Here is a 6,000-nt window from a genome sequence, read left to right as displayed (position 1 = left end):
TCTACATTGACAGAAAATCCATGCGCCATACAAATAGCTCTCTGAATGGGAGACTTGAGTCATAACAGATTCCAATAGAGTTTGAATGTTGAAAAGCTGACGACAAGATACCCTAATGAGCATACCAATTCATAGCACTCACAAGCATTTGGTTAAATAGTTCATTTTAATACTTTAAATAGTTCAACAGTTCATTTTGATAGTATCAATACTTATCAATACAATAATGAAATATTAGTATGTATATATAAGTAGGGATGCCATGCATAAAACATTTGTGTCCTGATACCAATACCCGATTATTTGAACAACATCTGCCGATACAGATAGTATGTGATTGCTTTTTTTTTTGTTAATATAAGAAGGGATGCACCCGTAAAAATATTATAAGCTAATACAGATATTTCATTATTTAGAACAACATCTGCCTAAACCAATAGTTTGGTGGTTTTGCTTTTGTGTATGTGTATAATTAGGGATGCATGATATAAAATGTGTGTGCCGATACCGATGTCTGATTATTTAACAACAACATCTGCCGATACCAATAGTTTGGTGGTTCTGATTTTTTTCTGTATATAATTAGTGATGCACAATAAACGTGTGTACTGATACCGATATCCAGTTATTTAGAACAACATCTGTCGATAGTTTGGTGGTTCTGCTTTTTTATATGCAAGTAGGGATGCACAGATAAAAAAAAAAAAGTGTGTGTGCCAGTACCGATATACATTTATTTAGAACATCTGCTGATACCGATAGTTTGGTGGTTCTGCTGTTTTTAATGCTACCTTGTTTCAAATCAATGATAATTACACAACTTCAAAAGAAATGTAAATAATAACTTTATGTCTCTATATGTCTTCCATGTTTCAGAGTCTCAAAACATTTAATAACTTTAACATTCTTAACTCACATTAACTTAATTCTTAATAGCTTCTTGTTAGGCTCACATTAAATTGGTCAGATTTCTTAATTTTTTTAATGTTATCTTTGTGTGCATTGTTAAGCCTCCCCATTTAAATTTCTGTTTCAGGTCTGGAATCCTAGAAACGGACAAGAGTAAACAACTATCAACATAACACCTGATACCGCTGAACCTCTACAGCTTCCAAAAGCCTTTTCATGCTCAATTTACAAAGTGATTTAAATTGCAAAACCCCATGGTCTGCTAGTCTCGGACTTGCATAACTATGTCAAGCGACAAGGAAATTCCAAGCCCACCTCTGGAGTGGCCGGAACACTTTGGGATGTAAACACATGGGGAAAGCCTGGAGGAGAAGTCATCATGAGTAGCAGTCTCTAGGACACTGTTAAATTACTAAAACATCCATACAAACCAACCCATACCAACCCATCTGTGCAAAGAGGACGTTCTAGCCAGAGTACATGGAGCGACGGCACAAGCTATCGCCTCCGATCCTGCCTCTCTGGTCACTATGAGGGATTTGCCCTCCCCTCCTTGCCTGAGGTCAAGCCAACACAACGCCACCCTGATAAGTCTGGCTTAGCTGGCCACTTGGTAAGAACATCTTCTTTTGTTAGTCTAAGCTGCTACTTACAGCCAGGGTGTTAAACATGGCAGATCACAGCAGATTCAGGATGTACTACTGTGCCAGACAGCATACAAGATTAGCAAACAGGTTGTTTCATTAATCGAATCAAGATGCTGAAGTTTTCTGTATTCGTGTCAGTTGTACATTGGAGTTTGAATTGTGGAGGTTGTATTGTCTTGATTACTTAGAAAACTCAATGTTGATTACCACAAAAAATGTAGCAACTCATCCCTCCTTTTCTTTAAAAACAGCAATTATAGAGGTTACAGTGAGGCACTTTCAATGGAAGTCAATGGGGCACATTTTTGGAGGGTTTAAAGGAAGAAATGCAAAGCTTCACATTAATTCTTCTTTTGAAGAAAAATGTGCTGTTAAGTTGTTTAAAATGTAATTGTTACGTTCGTTTCAGGCGTTTAGGGTTTACAGAATCTGACGTCATGGCAACAAAGTGGTAAAATCGTATATAACTTAACACAGAAAAGGTTAGTAAGAGATTTATCACACTAAAATCATGTTAACATATATATTGTTTATGTCTTGTGGCTATACTTTTAAAACAGTGAATAACAGATTGGCAGATTGCATAATAACAGATTGGCCCCATTCACTTCCATTTTAAGCGCCCAGATAAAAAAGTAAAGATTGTCAAACTGATTGTTTGTGATAATAAACATCACAAAACTAACGTTGTTAATTGACCTCAACTTGTATTGAACCCGGAACATTCCTTTAATCAGATGCAATGCAATTGATTACAGATTTGCATCCATTTCTAATAATGCTGTTATCTCTTGATAAGGGCTGAAATATTGATTCGATTGTGTATTGTTTAATCAGATGGCAACAGAAAATTCATGTTTGGTGGTTTTTACTTTAGACCACAACAAAACCCAAAATGAAATCCCTCAGGAGAACCCTTGATTCCTTTCAAAGCTTCAAGAGATCCAAGACTTGGGGGTCACCATACATCACATCCATACAGTGGAACACAAGGTCCATTTAAGTTCAACAAGCTTGACAGAGTCCTTTTTTAACTCCTACTTTTACAAAGAGGATGTATGCAGGAGCAGAAATCACTGTATTTATGAGCGGTTCAATGTAGGCCAGGTCCATTTTTAGAAGTTGTGATGTAATTCCAAGAGTCTCACTTTGGATTAATTCTCATTTACCTGAAAGATATGGTTGTAACCTGCAAAATATTGACAGATATGGATGTATATAGGCAGATATAGAGATATTTATGAGCAGTTCGATCTAGGCCAGGTCCTTTTTAGTGAAGTTGCCAAAGAAAAATTGTGCTAGCATTCAAGCAAGACGCTTACTTGTGTTAATCCTACAATACTTGTGTGATATTGTTGTAATCTGAACAATATTTAATGGAATAGTTTCTAAAGTATTTTGACTATCGTTCGCCTCATGTGTCATGAAGTTGAATTGGGATATGGTTTCTTTGGTATATGGCGTTTGAACTGTAACAATGACCTAATGATACTCGTCAATGGGATCTGGTGCATTATAGGGGTGGCAAAGGCATGGCAGGTTAATCTTATATTCACTTAAGCCATTCAACTCCCGTAACCTGGGATTCGATCTGGCTTAGTTTGCAAGCCTGATGAAGGTCTTCCAAAAGCACGCAGTAAAATCGATGCTTTCGCCCATACTCTTTCCCTTGAACTCAAAAGGTACTCGTAAGGACAAATTGGCTTCAAATGCGCCCGCAGGTACAGCTTTGTCCTTACAAAACACGACCCTGTGCTTTGGCGCATCTAGTTTTGATCCCTCCACATATTTCAGATAGATGAGCTCAAATGGGTGGATTTGTATTTTCTGTCCGTCTTGCTACAACATGCTCAGAGAGAAAATTGCATTCAACTGTGCCAGTCGCTAATCATCAGGACTTTTAAAATGCCTTCACGCACAACAGCGCCAGGGTTTAAGTTGAAGTATGAACTCTACTTGTACATAGAACCATCATGATTGTGGGTAAACTCTGCAGTGGCTTGTGAAAACAAACAATGGCATTGGGCCATATTCGTGAAACATGAAGACAACGAAGCATCCATTCCAACGTAAATTGTCCAATTATATTCATTGGGACAGTTTATGTTAGAATGGTTTTACATAAGATTTACACAGAAATTCAGGGACTTTTGAAAACAAACAAAGGCATTGGGCTTTACTCATGAAACTCGAGCAGAGAGAATTTCCATTGAATCCATTTGTAGGTAAATTTCCCCATTGTAATCACTGCGACAATTTACGATAGAATGGCTTTACATAGGACTTACATAGACATGCAATGGCTTGTGAAAATAAAGGCATTGGGCTTTACTCGTGAAACTCAAGCAGGACAAATTTAGACGTAATACGTTCATAAATTAATTTGTACGTAAATTGTTCCATTGAATTAATTGTGACTATTTATGTTAGTATGGTATTACTTAGAATTTACACATAAATACAGAGGCTTGTGAAAACAATGACATTGGGCCTTATTCCTGAAACTCAATTGGAATTAGATGTATATTAGTCATAAATCCATTTGTGTGTAAATTGTACCACTGAATTAACTGCGGCAATTGACGTTAGAATTGATTTATATACGATTTACACAGAAATTTGTTTTGTTTGTGTTAAATGAATAAAGCCCAAATTTTTGGGAATTGAATACTCGCTTACTACTTGCTGAATACTGCACACTGTTTAATGCATACTAATTTTTTAAAAGTTGTGAAAGTATGTATTTTGCAACACTTAATGTTTCAAACAGTAGTATGCTACATTTTTGTCAAATGACCTCATCGCATTGCAATAAAAATTATTATGTTGCATTTTAAACTCATTTTTGTCTAAAAATGACATCATTTTTGTCAGTCTGATTAAACAATGAGTGCAAAAATAGATATTAAAAATTGTGGTGGTATTTACTTTTGGTTAATTTGAATTGATAAGGGAATTGTATTTTTGGATGCAATATTTAATGCAGTGCGCTCTGTTGCATATTGCACATTTTGACAAATGTAGTTGGTATTCTGTGCATACGAATAAAATGCATAGTCGTATACTTAGTATATACTTCAGAAATAGTTAGAGTATACTATTCCAAACAAAGCCCCTCTCTTTTCATCTCATGCCAGTAGATTCAGGCTGTAAAATTACGCAACGCAATAGATTTATGGTTTATAAATGTGATCCGTTTGTGAAAACGGATAACACAATTATGTTATTAAACAAAAAACAACTTGGAAGTTCTAAATCAAGTATATGTCTTCGAAACAACAGCACAGAGCACATTAATCCAGATTGGAAATTAAAAGTTCACATCCTTTTTGGCTATCGATCATAAGAGCGATGCACACGTAGTTCTATCACGCATCTGGGCTTTTATTCATGTCAGATGTTTCAGGCCTTTTTAGTACCAGTCACAAAAGCATAAGTGGGGGTGATGGCAAGAAATGAATTGTAAAAAACTCAGAGCGAGTTGAATGACTGTTGTAACCTTGGGAAGGTAGACGATACGATGATATCGGATTCCTGCTGCAGTAAATCCTCAGTAGATCCACAAATCAAACACTCCCAACCAAACTGTTGACTTCATGGCTTAAAGATACAGGCTAGGCAGAATTACTTAAAACTTGCAAAACATTGAGGCCTGGAAATCTGATTTCATGGAGACGCATGGTGTGCGTGCAGTGCCATTGGCACAGTGGATCACAGAATCAAAAATAGTGTAATTCTATGATGTCAATAAAAGAGCTTTTGTGTCATTTCTGTTGCACTAACATGCACAAAGCTGCAAAAATGTTTACGTTTTAATGGGATTCACATAACAATGACATGCTGGCTCTGAAAACACTCTGAATTTTAACATGCAGACTGAAAGTCACTTCTTGTATGATGTAGTATAGAAACTTTGGGCTGGTAACAGGAATTTAGAGCCCTGCTAGGATTAAGCTATGATCTATCACCATTGTGTCCTTGATCAGGGCACATGAAGTCTTTTTTTATTTTGTAGATTGAGGCATTACCTCACCTTTGAAGCTAATCTTTATGCTTGCGCTGGGGTGTTGTTGGTTACTATAGACTGTACCTTACTGTTACTGTAGACTGCCTAATCTGCGCATTGCGGATCTGCAACTCTGTACATGTAGTAAATGGGTCATTCCTACATTCGTAGACATTCCGGCGTTGAAACTTTTGTAAAGCAAAACATACTTTTACAAGTTTCTTCATGTTTCATCACTGTACAGGGACATGTTAAAGACTGTATTAATCATACTGGTCAAGCTAAATTACTAAAAACTTCCGATGTCCATCCAGTTAAATGGGTAGCATCAGTGTGGACAATAACAGGCTGGACATTCAGGGGAAAAATTAGCCACTACATGGACTGTGATTGATATCTAGGAAACATATTTATAAATGTATATTTATCTGTTCACTT

The 6,000-nt window shown here is 36.4% G+C and overlaps 1 protein-coding gene across 1 annotated transcript in view; it reads left to right on the top strand.

The window, feature by feature from the left end:
- The first annotated feature begins 1,400 nt into the window (after positions 1 to 1,400).
- The window catches only part of LOC127645511 (glial cell line-derived neurotrophic factor-like), a 35,258-nt gene continuing 30,658 nt past the window's right edge, over positions 1,401 to 6,000 (top strand). The window contains exon 1 of the mRNA XM_052129154.1: positions 1,401 to 1,522. The gene's annotated coding sequence lies outside the window, so the exon portion shown is untranslated. The remainder of the gene's footprint in view (positions 1,523 to 6,000) is intronic.

This window comes from Xyrauchen texanus, chromosome 6, assembly GCF_025860055.1.
Source record: "Xyrauchen texanus isolate HMW12.3.18 chromosome 6, RBS_HiC_50CHRs, whole genome shotgun sequence".
NCBI classification, from domain to species: Eukaryota; Metazoa; Chordata; class Actinopteri; order Cypriniformes; family Catostomidae; genus Xyrauchen; species Xyrauchen texanus.
Note: the sequence above shows the minus strand (reverse complement) of the source record. Positions and strands in the feature narration are given on the sequence as shown.